The sequence below is a fragment of the Mesoplodon bidens genome (genome assembly GCF_964165515.1).
Source record: "Mesoplodon bidens genome assembly, chromosome: 5".
Taxonomy (NCBI): Eukaryota; Metazoa; Chordata; class Mammalia; order Artiodactyla; family Ziphiidae; genus Mesoplodon; species Mesoplodon bidens.
Window position 1 is genome coordinate 43,930,758 of NC_138161.1, and position 17,644 is coordinate 43,948,401.

A 17,644-nucleotide genomic window follows, 5' to 3' on the forward strand; every position below is an offset into this window, starting at 1 on the left:
AACCCAGTGTATAATCACTCAAGTATGTAGCCATAGGTCCCTTTGTGGAAGATCTGGAGGAATCACAACAGTATATGTTGGATATGGTATTTCAGAGTCCTTCCTCTGGGGATCAGGTCATCTGACCCATCAGCAGGTTCTGGCTTAGGTTTGAAAACCAGCTCAGATTTGGAAACTGGGCAAAGTAATACAGTTTTTATTGGAGTGACTGCTTTCAGCTTTCAGCTCATCATCTACACACACACACACACACACACACACACACACAATTTAGTGGTACTTTTGTTAACTGCCATTTATTTGACACTTAGGGATGCCATGGTCCTTGAAACATCTCCATGGCTCTGTATGTGTCAGATGCCCTTAGCCAAGGGGCCACTCCAATTTGTCTGTAATTATAATTAATTACATTCCCCTGACTTCTGGTGGCTCAACATGGCCACCTGGATCCTGCTACTGTGGGATCATGTCATTGTTATCATTGCTTTCAGCAAGCCAAGCATGTGACAGCCTCTCTACCATCTGCCCTAACCTAAAAAGGAGAGCCACAGCTAAGGTTCCTAACTGTGCCTGCCACTAAGCATTTTTCTCAAGAGTGTATTTCTGATAGACTTTGTGAATGGCGCATCTTGGAGGTCATGGAACATAATTCTCTGGATGTTCTCATAATCCTGAGTGACCTCACATAATCTTTAGGCCTCACTTAATATATCTCTTCTAGTATGCCCACTTTCCTTGGCCTTTAATCCCTTTCCTAACTGCTCTAAAATGTAAGCACTTTAATCTCACTCAATATGGACCGTTATGTTTTCTAAGCTTCTAGATCCAGTCCTAGCAGCAAATTTGCAGCATGCCCTGGGGGTCTTGCCAGGAAGTTAAATCCTGTTTACTGAGATAGTGCCCTGAGTCAACAAACTGTTTCAGTTCCTTCTATCAGGCACCCTCAGATACCTGTCTCACTGTTCCTAGTGATAAATGCTTTCTTGTTCCAGCAGTGGCTTTAGGATGTCGTCTCTTTGCTTTCCTATTAGTCCCAGCATGGCACAGCTGGGTTATGCAGCCACTTGACTCTACTTACCAGCGTGCAGGAGAAAAGGTGGGGGCATCTCCTGCAGGTAGCAACTATGGCCTTGTGAGAAATGATATCTGTATTTTCATCCTGAAGTAAGGGCCAACTCTTAACAGAGCGGGGGAAGATGGATCAATTCTTTGTTTCAAGTGGTTTAGAAAAATATAAGGAGTTACAATCTTCAGAGACATCTACACAGATGTCATCAAACCATGTGTCAAAGTCCCAGGTTTTCTCAACTTGGGTCCTGACTTTGGCATAAGAGACCTACCTCGGTTGAACATTGAACAATCTTTGAAATTCAGCCACTTTGACTAAAGACCTTATGCTGGTCTTCCCCTTTTTCTATCTTTCTGCTGCATGAGACGAAGCTTCTTTGTGTTCCCAGAGACTCTGGTTCTCACACTAAGTTTCCAGTTCTTAGTACTTAACCTTCAACTTTTCATTATCTGCCTGTAAGGAATCAATGCAATTTAGTGACAACATCCAATTCCTCAGTCCTTATATCTGTTATTTACCTTGTATGTTTCAAATGTCTGAATAATGGCATTGACCAGGGTAGTTCTGTCCTCCATCAGGCCAAACCAGCACACCATCAGTGAATGGTTGAAAAATGGGGCTGCCACATTGTGTCAGGGCAACAACACTTACCACGGGTCCTGTCTTGAACAGGATCTGAGTGGTACATACACCTGTCTGCCACAACAGAGGTTTAAGATTAAAATAGCTGGATGCTTTCCCATCTCTCTACAGAATATGGAATGTAAGATGAAAACAGGAGACAAAATTGGAGAACCCTTTTTTAAAGCACAGCTACCATAGGGAGGGTGGGAGGGAGGGAGATGCAAGAGGGAAGAGATATGGGAACATATGTATATGTATAACTGATTCACTTTGTTATAAAGCAGAAACTGATTGTAAAGCAATTTTACTCCAATAAAGATGTAAAAAAATTAAAAAATAAATAAAGCACAGCTACCATGGTATTATTATGTCTCTGGCCAGGATCTTACAAAACAAACATGCTCTATTAGTTTCCAACTGCTACTGTAACAAATTACCACACATTTTTCAGCTTAAAACAACACAAATGTACTATCTTACAGTTCTAGAGGCCAGAAGTTCTAAGATCAAAGTATCAGCAGAGCTATTTTCCTTCTGGAAGTTCTAGGGAAAAGTCCATTTCCTTGCCTTTTTTTAAGCTTCTGTAAGACAACTGTATTCCTTGGTTCATGGCACCATCTTGCATTTTCAAAGCCAGCAGTGGACTGTCTTTCTCTGTCTCTGTCTCTGTCTCTCCCTCTGCGATCATCTTGCCTTTTTTTTTTCAATCAGTGTATATTTTATTTATTTTTTGTAACAACTTTATTGGAGTATAATTGCTTTACAATGGTGCGTTAGTTTCTGCTTTATAACAAAGTGAATCAGTTATACATATACATATGTTCCCATATCTCCTCCCTCTTGTGTCTCCCTCCCACCCTTTTATAGCATTGCCCCTTTAGCCTCCCTCTTATAAGAACTCTTGTGATTACATTGGATCCACTCAGATAATCCAGGGTAATTTCCTTATCTCAAGATTCTTTCCATATGTAACAGAAAGCATTTTAAGCTATTAACTTGGATATATTTCTTATATCCTTTTTATGACCATTCCCTTTCATCCCATTAGGGAGCTCCTATACTCTCTATGGACAAGGCAATAAAACAAAATTTAGGTGTTGAAACTGGGTTTAAGTTCTCACGCATATTCTTGAAATCGTAACAGAAAATGCTGTGACTAAAGTGTTTGAGAAGGAAAGGTTTGTTTTGTTTTTTCTTGTTGATGTTTTTAATTCTAAAATTTCAAAGATCAGCACAGAATGCCAGGACCTCATTATGAATCCATGCACAATAGGTTTTGATATTCAAGAACAAGTGGTCATGTCACAAAATGAGTAAAACCACAGTGGATGTGTCCTGATAACCCAGGTACCTCTTTCTGATGTCAGAGCTACAGGTATGGTCCCAGGGTCTTAGATCATATCTGGAAAAGGATGGGAAGCAAAGAGGAAGAGAGGAGGGTTTCTGAATTGATGGAGTTTTTATGCAACAAGAAAGTAATAGTTTATCTTTGATAATAAATATAATATAAATAATTATTTGATAATAAATAAATTACTAACATTGAGCAAAAATGGAAGACTGAGAGCTAAGCCTCCTTATAGATTTATATAAAAATTTAATTTTTTGTTGATATGAGTTTTACTTGTTGACACTGGAACAATTTATTTAATACACTGAAGAATTCTACAAAGCAAATGTGATTTTTATTTCGATTATTATTTCCACTGAAACTTAGAGAGGTAATGCAGCTAGTGAATAATGCTGGGAAGCAATACTCCATGGGTCTTCTGAATTTCTGCACTTTTTGTGGAGAGGCATTGATATTTTTTGTTCCAGACTATCTATTTAAGGACGTTGGTATAGCAAACAGCCTTGGAAGATAGAAATAGTGTCTTCTTCTTTCAGAGCAAAAGAATTTGTTTTTAGAATAGGAAAATAAATATCTTCCTACAGGGAAAATGTTGGGCCGGTTTGACACCAACCACTCATAAGATAGGGACTTCCTAGGCTCTGAGTTCCTCACTGTGATGCAAACTTATTGTGCATGTAGCATCCACTTATACTTCTCTGCATGGCACCTCTGGGGTTTGGGGTCAAGAGGAACTATTGTGAACATGAAGTTCATGACACCTGCTGTGCTTTGCATAGGTCCTCTGTCTTTGACTCAAGAGTTTCATGTCTTCAGCCACCATCGATGACACTGCGACAGGCTAACTTGTTAGCTTGCAAGCAGAGTAAAATTTCAGATCCCTCGTAGTTTTTGAATATGGTAGAAGCAATATTAAAATTTTGGCCATTTGACTTGAAACCAAGCATTTGAATATCAGTCAATATCTACTGCGGGAATCAGCTAAAAAGAAACTAGCATAAATATAATGAGTAAACTTGCCAGTTCTCTCAGTAATGTCAGATTTTGGTCTTCCCAAGTTGGCAACAGGAGAATTTCTTTACTTCATAAGCCACATCACCAGTATATTTGTTTTTCAAGGTATAATTGGTAAAACACTACTCTAGGAGAAGAAAATCTTGGTCAGTAAATCTTGACCAAGAAAATTGTGAGGATAAAGCAACCTCGGTACACCTTATTCTTCTTAGAAATTCTTAATACATTAGCATTTAAACTTTCTGAAAAATCCTGTAATAAAGAAATTTATTTGACCTCTTTTATTCCAAATATCCCAGATTAATTGATAACAAAATTTCTACTATCCTCCTATGATCTAGGGTCCCACTGAACACATTTTGAGAATCACTGATTGGAATGGATGTTGTCTTCTGAGCCTATTCTCATCCTGTTATCGCAAAGCTTTGAATAGCTTGTAGTTTAATGGTTGTACTTGTACTAATAGAGATAAGGAAAGATTTGTGAATCCACACTTGGGCTGCAGCAATTATTCTGAACCTTAGAGTCCCAATAAAATCATCAAGTGATGCTAAAAAGTTGATAGTTTTAAAATTCCCTGGGCTAATATAATGTGCAGCCAGAGTTAAGTACCATGTGATAGAGCAGTAAAGCAGGAACTCAGTCCTGGGGCAATCATAAAGCATGGGAGTCTAGAGTCTATATGTTATTCTATCAATACAATAGCTGCTAGCCACATGCTACTTTATAAATTTTAGTTTAAATTAATATAATTAAACAAAACTTAAAACTCTATTTCTCATTCTTAGTCATATTCCACATACTCAATAGCCTAGTGGCTACAGTACTGAACATCATGTGTGTGTGTGTGTGTGTGTGTGTGTGTGTGTGTATATTAATGTTTCCATCATCACAGAAAATTTTACTGGACAGTGCTTGTATGTAAGTTCCAGAGATATCTCCTTGCATAGCCATAGCCAAACTTAGAGGTTCCAGGTTTGGTTTTGTTAAGGCAGTCAGTGGTCTTTCCTAAGGGGGAGCAAAGAGGATTTGTATGGAATGTGTGCAACGTATGCATGTGTGGGGGTGTGTGAGTGTGCACACGTGTGTGTGCATGTGCTGTGGGAATAATTGTGACAGTCTCACTCCTTTAGCCCTATGAAATGTAATGTGCTCTAAAATCGTGCTAATATAGGAAAAATTGTAATGAAAGACTTAATATCCTTAGAAGCCCAGCTTTAGGAATGTTTCCAATCAGTGCTTATTGTCTTAACATTACTTCCCTAAAGGATTTTCTCTAATGTCATTACTATTGGTTTTCTCCCTGAGAGTCCCTGATTTCTCTAGCTCTTGTCCTGGAATCACCCCTTAGCTAGAGAAGAAATCATGACCGATAGTTATGTTCACTGTTTTCTAAGACATTGCCATTAGCTGCAAAATCTAAAACTATAAACTAATTTTTTTAATTTAATATACTCAAAAAAAAGGGCTAGGAAAATATCTCAGGGAACAAATGAAAACAAGCAGAAGGAAATTATTTGGTGTTATAAAAACTCCTCATTGTTTTGTTACATAAGAATTTTTTAAAACTCCTTGCAAAGGTGGTTTTAATATTAAGCTATTCAGTATAAACTGTGAAGATAAAAAAGGGTCCTCTATAAAAGTTTATAATTATCAAGTATGTTATTTAGTGAGTGACATGAAGTGTGTGAGGAATAAATAATCCTTTCATGATCACTCATGTCATTTTTAAAAACAGTGCTTAGCTATAGGAAAGGGTAATTTGCTGTTTTCTTTCTATGGGAAAACTGAGAAAGGGAGAAGCCAAGAACATAATTGTCTGACTCTAATCCAGGTTTATGAGCCACAAACTTTCATCAAATAGGAAAATACAAATACTTTTGATGAATGACAAAATGTCCATTCTTAATATTCTAATACTGTGTTCATATTGCTGTCACTTTATGGGACTAAAAAAAAAGGACTAAATGCTCCAGTTTTGTATCATATTTTTTGCTTGTTCTGCTTTTATTCATGGCAATTTTGCAAGGAATATGAGATTAGGGAGCAATATTGATTGAATTTAATAATTACTTCAATTACCCCCCAAAATATCCTTAAACTAGACCTTTTTGAGCAGTACAATAGAAGGAATTAAAGGATAATAAAAGAATATTTTAATTAATTCTATGCCCACCAATATGATAAGCTGGATGAAATAGACCAATTCTTTGAAAGACACAGTCTGCCAAAACCCACCCAAGAAGAAATAGATGATCTGAATGGACCTATATCTATTAATGAAATTGAATCAATAATGAATAACCTTCCCAAACAGAAAGCACCAGGCCCAGATAGGTATATTGTGAATCCTACCAAACATTTAAGGGAGAAATTACATCAATTTTCTACTGTGTTAGCAGAGTGAATACTCCCTACCTCATGCTATAAAGTCAGCATTACCTTAATACCAAAAACAAAAACCTTACAAGAAAACTACAGAACAGTATCTCTCATGAACACTGATGCAAGAATTCCCAACAAAACATTACCAAATCAAATTCAAAAATGTATACAGAAATTATACACAATGCTCAAGTGAGACTTATCCCAGGTATGCAGGGTTGGTTCAGCGTTCAAAAATCAATTAATGTAACCCATTATATCAAAAGGGTAAAGAAGAAAAATTACATGATCATATCAATAGATACAGAAAAACCATTTGAAAAAAATCTAATACCCATTCATGGTAAAAACTCTTAGCAAACTAGGAATAGAGGGGAACTTCCTCAGCTTGATAAAGAACATCTACAAAATACTTAGAGCAAAATACATACTGAACAGTAAGAAACTTGAAACTTCCCCACTAAGATCAGAAACAAGGCAAGGATGACCCTTGTCACCACTACTTTTCAAATTCATATTGGAAGTCCTGGCTAATGCAATAAGACAAAGAATAAAATGTATGCGGATCGGGAGGAAGAAATGAAACTCTGTTCTCAGATGACCTGATTGTCTACATAGAAAATCCAAAAGAATTAACAAAAGGACTCCTAGAAATAATGAGCAATTATAGCAAGATTTCAGGATATAAGGTTGATATATGACAATCATTTTCCTATGTACCAGCAATGAACAAGTGGAATTTGATATTAAAACATAATACTGTGTGAGCACCTAAAATATGAAATACTTAGGTATAAATTTAATAAAACATGTACAAGATCTATAGGAGGAGAACTACAAAACCCTGATGAAAGATATCAAAGAATAACTGAATAAATTGAGAGATAGTCAATTTTCACAGAGGGAAAGACTCAAGATGTCAGTTCTTCCCAACAAGATCTATAGATTCAATGCAATCCCAATGAAAATTCTGTTAGGTTATTCTGTGGATACTGATAAACTAATTCTAAACTTTATATAGAGAAGCAAGAGACACAGACTAGCCACCATGATCTTGAAGGGGAAGAATAAAGTCAGACCACTGATACTACTACACTTTAAGACTTAACATAAAGCTACAGTAATCAAGACAGTGTGGTACTGGTTAAAGAATAGACAAATAGATCTATAGAACATAATAGAAAGCACAGAAATAGCCCCACATAAATAGAGTCAACTGGTTTTTGACAAAAGAGCAAAGTCAATACGATAGAACAGTGTTAGTTTTTTTAGCAAATAATGTTGGAACAACTGGGCATCAACATGCAAAAAAGTGAATTTGGGCACAGACCTTACACCTTTCACAAAAATTAACTCAAAATGGATCACAGACCTAATGTAGTATGTTAAACTATAACACTCCTGGAAGATAACATAGGAGAAACCCTAGAAGATCTTGGGTATGGTGATGCCTTTTTGGATACAATACGAAAAGCACAATACATGAACGAAAGAATTGATAAGCTGGACTTCATTAAAATTTAAAATACCTTCCCTGAAAAAGATACAGTCATGAGAATGAGAAGACAAGCCGAAGTTTGGGAGAAAATATTCACAAAAATACAACTGATAAAGTGCTGTTATGCAAAATATATGAAGAACTTTTACAACTCAACAATAAGGAAGAAACAACTCAATTTAAAAATGATCTAGGGTGGGATAGGGAGAGTGGGAGGGAGGGAGACGCAAGAGGGAAGAGATATGGGAACACATGTATATGTATAATTGATTCACTTTGTTATAAAGCAGAAACTAACACACCATTGTAAAGCAATTATACTCCAATAAAGATGTTAAAAAAATGATCTAAGATCTGAACACCAGAGGAGATATACAGATGGCAAATAAGCATATGAAAAGATTATCAATATCATATGCCATCAGGGAATTAAAAATTGAGACACAACTGAGATATCACAACACATCTATTAGGATGACCAAAATTCAAAACACTAACAACACCAAATGCTAGCCAGAGTGGGGAGCAATCTCATTCATTGCTGTTGGGAATGCAAAATGGTATAGCCACTTTGGAAGACAGTTTGGCTGTTTCTTACAAACTAAACATACTCTTACCATACAATGCAGCAATTGTGCTCCTGGGTATTTACCCAAAGGAGTTGAAAACTTATGTCCACACAAACCATACACACAATGTTTATAAAAGCTTTATTCATAATTGCCAAAACTGGGAAGCAACCAAGATATTCTCCTTCAGTAGGTTAGTAGATAAATAAACTGTAGCACATACAATGGAATATTTTTCTGAGCTAAAATAAATGTGCTTCAAACATGAAGATATAGAGGATTCTTAAATACATTACTAAGTGATTCAAGCCAATCTGAAAAGGCTACGTACTGTATGATTCCAAGTATATAACGTTCTGGAAAAGGCAAAACTATGGAAACAGTAAAAGGATTAGTGGTAATTAGGACTTAGCCTGGAGGGAGGGATAAATAGGCAGGGCACAGAGGATTTTTAGAGTAGATAAACTAATTTGTTTGATACTATATTGGTGTACATATGTTGTTAAACATTTGCCTGAAACTTTGGGTGATAATGTGTCAATGTAAGTTTATCAACTGTAGCAAATGTACTACTCTAGTGTGGCTTTTTTTTTTTTTTTTTTTTTGTGGTACGTGAGCCTCTCACTGTTGTGGCCTCTCCCGTTGCGGAGCACAGGCTCCGGACGCGCAGGCTCAGCGGCCATGGCTCACAGGCCCAGCCGCTCCGCGGCATGTGGGATCTTCCTGGACCAGGGCACAAACCCGTGTCCCCTGCATCGGCAGGCGGACTCTCAACCACTGCGCCACCAGGGAAGCCCTAGTGTGGCATTTTGATAGTGAAGGAGGCTTTGCATATGTGCGGGCAGGGGGTTATATGTAACTTCTCTGTAACTTCCACTTAATATGCTGTGAACCCAAACTGCTGTATAAAATAGAGTCTATTAAAAATATTTCACATATTTTTTGTTTTCATCCTCTTTAAAACCACACAAATTCAGAAGATTTAGTTACATAGGGAATTCAGTTTCATATACATATATATGTATATTATAATTTTTCTAATTGGCAGACAAAATAGTATAAATTTAGTAAGTGTTAAATTAATGCCTTTTATTTAGAATACATAAAAATTACACATTTAGTACTATATAAAATAGGAAATAGAAAATGAGTTATGCTATGAGTTAAAACTACAGAACTGGCTTGCAGATTTGGCAAAATACTTTAACTATATAACATTAATATTGAAATATAGCAAACAGTATTCCAAACTTGTCCATTTTTTGGAGGTTCCAGATAAAAAGGTCCACAGCCTGAACCAGATGTCATTGAATTAACTGTCTCTTTCAGAAGTTCACTTGTAGATACAATTTCCCATCAAAATATCATTGCAAAGTAACCAGGTAGTGAGGGGGAAATATTTTTATTAGATAGTAACTAATGCTGCACTTCTAAGCCCAGCTTATAGTAACAATCACGGGTAAAAGATATATTTGAAAGTAAATACAACACACGTCTGGCAAAACAATCTATCTGGTCCAGCCTATGATTTTTTTCTGGAAAGTGACTATAAACTTTGTTCATCTATATACATGCAAATATGCACTTAAAATCCCCATTAGCTCAAGTTATTGATATCCCTTACTGTAAATATTTCTGCTCTTTGTAATATATTGATCTTGTTTCCACTAAAAAAAGAGAGAGTATCTAACTGAAAGATTTTTGTCTCTGTTCTGTTTGTTTGTTTTTCGCTCAGGAAATGTAATTTCAAGGGTTACATTTCCTTGCTAGCTCATGTGCAACTGTAGGGATTTTGTAGGTAAACTTGCCCTTCCGCTAGTACGCTGCTGCCCTAAGTCACACCCTTCTCTCATTCAGCCCCATACTCCAGAGGACCAGCATCTTCTCCAAGTCCTCCTCCAGTCCTACCTTCTTAAACAGCCCTCTCCTTTCTCAGGTCCCCCCTCTCCACCTACTTTACCAGCCCCACTAAGCCACAGTCTTCATTTTTCATAAACATGAAATTCAAAAGAGGTGCCTGTCTGTGATTTTGCTTCTGCATCAACCTTAAGCTCATACATTGAGTATGGTATAAAAAACTCAAAGTGAATTTATTTACTTTATTGTTCTTTCAAAATAGGTCTGTTGCTAACACGTCTCCGGATATGCATACAAAATTTATATGGCTGTAAAAGGAAAGACACAAATGCCAGACACACAGCACCAAGCTGAGAAACAAGATGATAAGCAGGGACAATGAAGGGGCTGAGCTTGGAGGCTGGCAATGAGACTCAGTACTGACTGCTATTAGGAATATCAAACATTCTAATGAGTATGGAGCATTATAGGATTCCCAAGTAATAAAGAAGGTTGGCATCAGTGCCCACATTGTAGCCACATTACAGCCAAAATTTTAAGGATGAGATGATAGAAGGAAAAAATAATTTCATAGTCTCCATCACACAAAGGAATAGAGTGGTAATATTTTAATTCCTTCCCCCTTCAAGGCAAATAAATTAATAATGTAATTAATAACAACTTGTGCAAAATATAGTAAATGCAGAAGTTATTCAAGAGGAAAGATGGTGCTCCTGTTAAATGTGATCTAAGTTCACCAAGGGACTGAAATATTACTGGATACTCTGGAAAATGTTTCAGAGAAATTCTGTTCCAGGATTAAAGGCATTGTGTGTATTGCTGTGAGTAAACCCTCAGACACTTTTCAGTTGCAGTGCAGTTTGCTACATCTAAGGGATGTTTGGTGACTTGCCAAGAAATTTCCAATGTAGAGCAGTTTGCCATTAACTTTGAAACTGGAGGTCCAGTCTTGGGGAAAACCACCCTCTGGGTCAGCTATTGTGTACCTGTGACATCAGGAATGACAGATTATGTGCTAATGCCCCTTCCCTTTCACCAGTTGTAGTTCATAGGGGAAGCTGAGGAAAAGAGAAAGAATCAGAATTCTGGTTGTCTCATGGTCCTTAAGCCTCTGTCACAACTGCTGTATTTAGTCCTGGCAAAAGGGTTTGAAAATGAGCTTTCCAGTTATTTACCTGAAATTTCTTCCTTGTTCACAGTGTTGGCTCTCATCCTCATCCTTGTGTCTCTAAATACTTTTTTAAGAATTGTCATTCTGGCATTTCAAAATCAGTTTCCCTAAATTAGAGTACAAGTACCTTTATAAATTCCCCATCAATTTTTATTTATTTTTTTTTTTGCGGTACGCGGGCCTCTCACTGTTGTGGCCTCTCCCGTTGCGGAGCACAGGCTCCGGATGCGCAGGCTCAGAGGCCATGGCTCACGGGCCCAACCGCTCCGCGGCATGTGGGATCTTCCCAGACCGGGGCACGAACCCGTGTCCCCTGCATCGGCAGGCGGACTCTCAACCACTGCGCCACCAGGGAAGCCCAGCAATTTTATTTATAGGTAGACAGGGAAATTTTATTTTATTACAATGTTCATGGATATTTAATGATTTAAAATAATGGGCCAGGCTGATAATACATCATTATGTACTAACCATCAGAAAAATGTCTATTTTAAAAAGAAATTGCTGTATTCTTTCTCTATGATTTTCTTTATTTATATTCAGTTAATCCTAAATACAAAGTTCTTAGAAAAACAAAGGGTAAAAAACAGGATCATTTTTCTTGTCTAACTCCATGGTAGTTGACAATTAAGAAATATTTCAAATCAGTTCACCCTAAATAATGTATGTATTTACAACAGAACATCCCAAACTCATTTGTATGAATTTTCCTAAGACACTGCTGCTTATTAACAGCTGAGCCTTTGCTACCTTTCCAAGGTGAATAGGCCTAAAAGTCAATTCAACAAATATTTGTAGAGGACTTCTTAAACTTAAGTCAATGGTAAGCGTTATGGGATTCAAAGATTAAAAAAAGGGATGGATCCTATCTTCAATACGTACTATTACTATTCAGTGTAATGTAGTACAGAATGAGATAGGCAGCATAGTTGAAGCGTAAACAAAGTGCTCAGAGAAACTAGAGGAGGGAATAATCAGTGAGAAAGGAGAGACTGATTGAATAAATGCTAATTGATCTGGACTCTAAACAATGAATTGAATTTAGGTAAACAAAGAAGAGGATAATTCACTATAGACACAAGTTTATATGGAGATAAGAAAGTAATCCTGATCTGGACTCTAAACAATGAACTGAATTTAGGGCATCAAAGAAGAGGATAATTCACTATAGACACAAGTTTATATGGAGATACGAAAGTAATCCCTTATGTACAAAATCAAGATCAAAACTAGCAATATGGGGAACATGGTTTTGCTCCCACTGTTAAGGGTCAAACATGGATTAGACAGTCCCATCTCTCATTTCAACTTTGTTTTTCTCCATAGCGCATTTTGCACTCTAATATACTCATATTCATTGTCTAACTCTCAGCGACAGAATTGCTAGCTATGTACACACACACATACACACTCACATGCAAATACTTTCTATTCTTGCTTGACTTAGAGCTTAACTACATTTTCCATTCTCCCTTGTAATTAGGTGTGTCCATGTGAATGAGTTCTACTCATGGCCACCCTTGGAATATGCAGAGACCCAGGAAAGTATTTTTGTGGGGCCCTCATCTATTTAAACAATTTGACTAAAAATGTGTTATTGAATTCATGGGCCCATGTGAGGTATGATAATTTATCAGTGAAAATTTAGAGTAATTAGTAGAGAATAGTTACTCCTGAATTGGTTTACTGTCCAATAAATGCATGCAAAGAGTCTCTACAGTGCCCACACACCATCTCCTCTTGTTCAGATTAAGAGGCCCCTCTGGGTTCTTTATTGTCAAATGTGACATTCCTGGCTAATTTCTTATCTCCCATTGTGAGAAAAAGGTAGCAACAGTATTATTACTAATGATGCCATGGCTTTTTAGACCTGTTTTTATTTAAACTGTATATATTCCTCTTGCATCTACATTTTCTAATGCCATTTATTTAATGCCTATTTCATCATTACTCAAGACACTGCATTATCCATCATGCTGTCTGAGACTACCAGCTTTCAATGACTTTCTCAGAAATTCTTATTGTGCTTCATTGGTGATGACCACAAGTGCAAGTATTATCCAGAGAATTCAGAATAATGTGATAGATGATTCATTTTCTGGTCACTTTAAAGTTACCATTTGGAAAGTATAATAGTATATCTTCTAACCATATCTTCTCTTAAACTCTTTAAACCATAATCACTACATTCTTGGAATGTGATCTCTTTGAATGTTGATTACATCACTGACTTCCACATATTATCACCAGTGGAGAGGATAGATAAGTGGAGCAATAAGAGAAACTACATCTATCTGAGAAATGTTCATCTGCCCTCTGGTATGGCTCAAGAACAACTTGGTTGAGCACAGTGCCACCACATCTGTTGGAGGCAAGAAGACAACACTCAGAGGACCCTTTGTCATTGTGGAGCAAAATCTCAAAACCCTTTCACAGACATAGGTGTAATCACTTCTAAAGGATGGCCTGACATGTGGTACTAGGTACCATCAGGAGGGGGCTCACAGAATAAAAGACACCTTCTGCCACTACTTACCGCTGTGGATGCTGCGGAAAGAGTCAGCACCATAGTCACAACGTGAACCAGTGAGAGCTGATGGAAGGGAAAGAGCTGGTGCATGGGCTCATACGTGTGGCTCAGGCCCAACTGTTGGTGCTAGTTGTAGGTGGTCTAGATCTCTAAACTCAGCATATGTCCAATTTGAGTGAGAGTCACCCAACATCAGCATGCCAACCAATTCAGGCACCCTAATTTTAGGCAACCATGCACAGAAATACCATAATAGCTAGTGGGAGTGATTTGCTCATCAGGCTGCCTTCCTGAAACCAACACCTGGGCACAGGATCTCAGGATGAGCTCATAAACTTAAGTCCTAGAGCTCTTTGTAGCATCTAGATGACACTGCACATGCGGTAGAGGGTGACAGAGTAACACAAGGTGAGAAATGGAGATGAGAGTCCACAAAAGACCTAGTCTGGGATCCAGGTATCCCACTTAGACAGGACTCCTGGCCAGTTCCAGGCCAGTCCCAGGCATCTGGGGGCCTTAGATAATTACAAAGAAGGCACTAGATCATGGGGCCCCTGAGATGCAGGGCCTGAGACTGAGGCCCTACGTGCTCATGTCTAAGGGCAGTATTTGTTCTATCCAATGGAAGTGAAGAATACTATTTCTGACTTTGGAATATAAAGACATACAAAAATTCCACATTTAGTTATTTTCTTTTGCTTACCGGATATCTGATCCCAGGGGTATCGTAAAGCAACATGCGGAACGTATGTATGGGGCAAAGCAGCCCTACCTCCACCTTGACCCAGAGTAACACTTTTAACTATTTATCTGTATCAGAAATAATTTTCTATTTTGTTTGAGCCATTATATATTTTGGGGTTTATTTGTTTTAATAGTTGCCTACTCTAGCTAATACCATCACTCACTAAAATGTAAACTCACCAAAGGTTGGGGTTTTTGCTTTCTTTGTTCCTGTTTTATTTCTAGTGTCTGAATAAATGTCAGTCATGGCAGTGATCTATAATGATTGATATTAGGCACAGCCTTCAATAAAGGATTCACTTGAGAAAATAAATCAAATATTTAGGGGAACACAGTTTTAGGAGCTTAGTGATAGGGATGGGGCCACATGACAAAACAGGAGGAAGATCCAACTTATTGTATACTTGGATGTTTAGTGCTTATTCTAAAGACATCAGTTAAGAAGGTTTAGGCTACATATGACTCTCAGAACGAAGCTGAGGAGTATATTAATGTGCCTCATTCCATGGTCACGGGAAGTTTGGTGAATTGAACCTGCCAGTGAAAGGCTGCAGTGATTAGAACTGAGGGGAATGTGAAGTCAAGAGCTGGTGCGGGCAGCTTGTAAATGTTGTATCACAACCTGAAGGACCTTAGCTGTTCCTATAAAATGTATGCATTTCCAGATACATGGGTGTTACTATATGAGGAATCTATATTGGATTACCATTGTGGACAGCTGTGTAGATCATAATTGCTAATAAATAAGTAATTTTAGCAGAAATAAGAATATTGGCACAGAAAGGGCAAAGCAGATTGATTGGCTCTATAGAAGCAACAGTTGTAGTAGTAACACAGACTCATTACCCAGGCCTCAGTTTTATTTTTTATTTCAAAACCAAATAAATAAATATCATTGAAAGCTACAGAGATGTTTGGAAGCAGAGAAATAGCCATCTAATTGTGATCAACAAAGGCAGAATAGCTGTATTGAAACCTTAAATTGAAACAAAAACAGGAAAAATTGAGAAGTAGAAGTAATTAGTAATCCAGATTTTTGTTCTAAAATGGGGTTAGGTCAAGGTTGATCTCACTTTGCTCATTTTCCATTTTGTCATCTGCTTGGCCTATCCCTGTTAATCAGCCCTCTGGATTGAATAGTTTCTAGTACAACAATTGAACCCAGACTAGCCTGCACTATCTCATTTCTAATCAGCCAATTCCCAAGTGTGTTAAGGTTTAGAATATCAGTAATGAGCAGGAGGTGAGAATGGTCAAATGTAAAGGAAAACAAACTTTTGATAGGTTGGTGATATGGTAGGCTCAAATTTTTCCTCACAATGCTACATGTATAATGTGAAAATTAATTTAAAGTCTAGAAGAGTAGAGTTAGCTTTTAATAGTAGCATAGCTTGGGAGTAAAGAGTTTAAACTCTGAAGCCAGCTGCCTAGGTTTTAATTTCAACCTCACTACCTACTAGATGTGCATCTTTGGACAAATTGCTTAATCTTTCTGTGCTTCAGTTTCCTGATATTTAAAATTGAGACAGAAATAATACCTACTTTATGGAGACTAAATGAAATAATATTTAGAAAATTCCCGGCCTGAAACATATACTATGTAAGGGCTCTATAAACTACTGTGTTTAAAGTTATTTTTAAAGTCCATTAAACAATTCACTTAATGTGTGTGCGTGTGTTTTTCAGACCACTTTAATTATTACCTTATGGTTAACTAAATATTACACCTGAGAATGAGAAAACTCCCTTGACAGCTGGGAACTAGCCTGGGCACTTAAAGCTGCTATAAATCATGGTGTTTTCAATCCTGTTGGACGTAAATGATCTCACAGAACATCAGCATCAGACAAGGCAACTCTGAGACATTAATGAAATGACACACAGAAAAGAGACTACTTTGTGATTTTATCTAAACACCTCCCATCTCCTCCCACACACAGTACCCTCCACTCCCAGTAACATGAGTGGCCAGTTCTTTACACATTACAACTTTAGCCTCATTCCAGTATTCCCTCCTTCTAGTTAAGATTAATTAAGATATGCAATCATAGAATTATCCCTGCTTCCTGACATCATCCACTCCAAAGTGAACTACTGCTTCCCTGAAGCTCCTCCGCAAGTCGTCATCTAACCAAAGCACAAATCCTATAATAAGCCTTCTCAAAAACCCTCTAACTGACACCTCAGGGTTCCCCATGGTGTGTGATGTGCCTCACTGGAACTTGTTCAGCTGCAGGTAGATTGTTAGTGGTCTTTGGCTGGAGGGCATTGACACACTATTTACTACCTAGGTATTTTTATTCGTATAGAATATACATGCTTTTAGTACTGATACAATTAAGTCTTGGCTATTTGGAGGCTTTGAAAGGGTCAAGTCTCGAATCACTTCAATTTTTACAGCTGTCTCAAACACAGTAAAATATATGGACAAAAAAACCTCTGTAGTTGAATGCAGTTCTCTAAGCTAGAAACAGGTTTTTATGTACTTTTTGCATGTAATATTATTGCCATCCATATTACATTTCTGTTCCAAATAAGAGAGATTATTCATTGTTTGATTTAATAGGGGCTGGTTTTTCTGAGGTGTTTTTCCCTTTTGTTTCCTCGGATTTATGAGCCTGACAAGCTTTTCTGTCTGTTGCTGAAACGACTATCGTGCCCGTGTACACACAGTCTCAGAAAATAATTTATTTCAGACCTCTGAGAACATTCTTTTTTCACCCTCAAAACAGGGATTTTTCATTTCAGTCATCTGTCCCAATCTTAGTAGTGATTCTCTAATGTCAGTATTCATTTTCAATGAAAAGAAGAAAAAGTTATAGTTGAGGGGGC